The 3342-nt window shown below is 49.3% G+C and overlaps 1 long non-coding RNA gene across 1 annotated transcript; it reads right to left on the reverse strand.

The window, feature by feature from the left end:
* Nucleotides 1-297: 297 nt before the first annotated feature.
* On the reverse strand, nucleotides 298-1617 carry LOC26534474. The gene is made up of 4 exons (XR_005561033.1): nucleotides 753-1617; nucleotides 655-692; nucleotides 488-570; nucleotides 298-419 (listed from the first exon to the last, which is right to left on the reverse strand). It is a non-coding gene; the product is annotated as an uncharacterized LOC26534474 (long non-coding RNA).
* Between the last annotated feature and the right edge of the window lie 1725 nt (nucleotides 1618-3342).

Genomic DNA, 3342 nt, shown 5'->3' on the forward strand with positions numbered 1-3342 from the left:
GGGTGTCCTCGCATCCCGGCCGTCCTGGGTGCGGACGGCGTCTACATCAGAGGTCCAGCGATGGGCTCCGATTCCGGAGGCGGAATGGCCCGCGGGAATCGTGAATGAGCCGGTGATCCGGGACGCCAAGCGCCGAGGTAGCCGCCGGTGCGTGGTCCTGCACCGCGGAAACGAAAGGTTCCGAGTAAGGGTAGCGGCGACTGGGATCCGATTGTTTGGGTTGGTAAACGATGTCCAGGTAGCTGATCCCGCCCGGAGTTAAAAATAATAAACAAAATAATAAGAAACGCAAACACAAAAACACGTAGCACATTATTTAAAAGGACGGATCACACGAACGCGCACAAAACATAGGATATATTCAGGTATATGCAGATTCAGATTCACATTATATCAAAAGAATTTCATGTGGGCGAAATCTGGAAGAGAAGAGGAGTAAATGTTAGTGGGCACGTGAAAGAAACGAAAAGCACAGGCAGGAACTCACGTGTGGGTCGAAGGGCGGCCGGAAAGAGAGTCCTTCCGCAAGTGCTGGTCCGCCTCCAGAAAAGGGGTCCATGTCGATGCCATCTAAAGCAAGGAAAAGCAAAAGGTCAGCATGCGCAAACACAAGAGAAGAAAAATATATATATAAAACCAAAATAGGGCACTCACGTGTATGCCGAAGGTGAAATCCCGAAGAGAGTCCTAAGCTGCCAAGAGAAAGTGGAATAAAGGCAGGGAAAAGGGAAATTTCAAAGAGGATAACTTACCTAAAATTCCTTCTGTTGTCAGCATTTGCGGAGTCACCATGTTCTTAGGGAAGGGGGCACCTCGATCACAAGGCGGTCGATCGGCACTCGATAGTGTCAATCGATGGGCAAAAACATCGGAAAAAGCAGCACATGACGGGTCACACTACGGAAATACCAGGGTCACCAAGTGGCAATGCCGCCCCAACGGGAGTTATCGGGATCTATCGGTAACAATCGATCAACGGCGAATGGTGTGATCAGATGACGAGAAGACGAAAATGTGGAAGGCGGGAAGAAGAGCGTAGAACGAAGAAGCATCACGGAAGTACGAATGAGCGGCAAAGTTTGAAATTAAGAACGAGGAATATACTCAAAAGAGATCGGCGCTGTGGAACTCGAGACGGAGCTGTGAGCGTTGACGGAATCCCAAGAGTATTCCGCGGTTACCGCAGGGCCGGATTTTAAACTTTGGACCGGGCCAACGGTAAAATCATGGACTTTGGATCCGGAGACTGGAGACCAAAGGGATAAGCCGTTAGAGGAGGCCTATATAAACAGGTCGAGCGCTGGAAGCAGGACCGACAGTCAAGGAAAGCAAGTGTACAAATCAACAACGTTAGAACGAAATCAGCAGAGGAGCTACGACCGTGATAGTAACCAACGAGCAAGATCGCTACGTCAAGACGTTCGGGACGAGAAGGTCTCCGAACTAAAACGCAGGTAGCTGAGGTCCAAACGACGAAGCACGAGTAGCCAGGAGGCAAACAACAGGAGAGGCCACCCCTAAGCGGGCACCCGAGGAAGCGGCAGGGATTGTGGTGTAGACCCGGTGGACTGTGTAGGAGATCGCGTGCTTGAACCAGGCGATAGCCTGGTGTGTCCGTGCAATCCAAGCAGGCGAGGTACCGGCGCCACCAGTCCGAACCAAACGTGGGGTTGACGCGTTGCTGTTCCACAGGCGTTTGCCTTGGGGATCACAGCCGTGAGCTTCCGTGAGTCAGCGCCCAACAACGAAGGTCCGCGCCACCCAGGACGACGAAAGCGGTAAGACAGTGGAACCAGGACGCCGAGCAGGACATCCAGGTCCGACCGCACCGGCAGAAGAGAAAAGGTAGGGTGGAACGTTCGTCTTTCACTGGGCGTCTTGCTACAGGGACTGTGGCGTATCCGGGCGATAGCGCGGTGCGTCGGAAGGAACTGAACAAGCGTCTGGCGGGACCGGCCGGGACAGAGCAAGGGATAAGAGGTTGTGGCTAGCGAGGTGTATGCCTTTGAGAGCCCACCAATTGATTACCCTAGTCTGGGAACGGTGACGCTTCCCTAAGCCCTCGACCTTCCTTCTCGCGCGTCAGCGGCAATACCAGGCAAAGGTCCGACGCTACGACGAGAGAGCAGAGGCGTCCGGACAATTGAAGTACATTATAAACTGAGCTCAAATAAAGACCCGAGAACGAAACTGCGAGTGTTATTACTGGTAACCAGGGGCTCACGTTATTCTATAAATTTGGTGGGACGAACGCACAAACTCTACTGAGCTAGCCGCACGTATTCCGTAGCGAGCAGACAAACAAAATCAGTTCGTTACACTACGTAAGAAGTCATTCCGCCTGGGTAAGACCAGGACCAGGGGATCAACCATCTTCGTGAAGCCTATCTACCGGGACCATCCGTAAAGGAAGAATACTGGAGCTTAGGATTAACATAATTTGTACACCATCTCTGTCATGGTTATATTGGCCTTCCGTAAATAGAGTGCTTATTCTTGCAAAAGATCGAAGTACGAAGTAAAATCTTCGGAATGGACTAATCATCAAGATATACAAAATCTCGGTTGTGAAGATTGTCTGGTATGACATGATCCATTAGACGGCATAATGTCTGAGGTGCGTGACCAAATGGCATGACTTTGTATTGGTAAAGAGGGCGGTTAGGAACAGTAAATGCTGTATACTGACGCGACTTCTCTTCTAACGTTATTTGCCAAAACGCATGTTTCATGTCGAGACCGGTTATAACAAGTCCAGGAGGTAAGCGACTTAGGATCCCATAAATTTAAGGTAATGGGTACGCGTCCTTCCTGGTATGTTTATTGACTTTGCGGGAGTCCAAACATAACCGAACCTGGCTTGCCTTTTGCACAATCACACAATTGCTGCTACAAGGATTGCTAAAAGGTTCGATTATATCAAGAGCTAACATATTGTCTATCTCGACGAACATAACTTTCTCCCGTGCAGGTGAGTGTTCAGTGCCTTTGCTTAACAGCCTTAGCCTCGCCGACGTCAATCGAGTGAGAAATGAGGTTTGTACGCCCCAAGTCTTCTTTTCATAAGAGGGAAAAATGTCAATCACGGCTATTAGCTTACGTTGTTCAGTAATGGAAAGGTTGAGTAACCTTGGTAATTCCATATCTTCATCTGCAGGACTACAATCTAGCTCACTGATGCTTTCCTCAAGCTTATTCGCAAGTTTACATTTTCTAAAGAAGTCTATTCCCAGATAAACTTTTTGGTAATATTCCGATATGTCGAGGTACATGTAAAGATGCCTTTTACATGACAAAGGTGGCCACTGTTGTCTTAACTTTTTCGGAAGACTTACAAACCTG

The sequence above is a fragment of the Drosophila yakuba genome, chromosome 3L, assembly GCF_016746365.2.
Source record: "Drosophila yakuba strain Tai18E2 chromosome 3L, Prin_Dyak_Tai18E2_2.1, whole genome shotgun sequence".
NCBI classification, from domain to species: domain Eukaryota; kingdom Metazoa; phylum Arthropoda; class Insecta; order Diptera; family Drosophilidae; genus Drosophila; species Drosophila yakuba.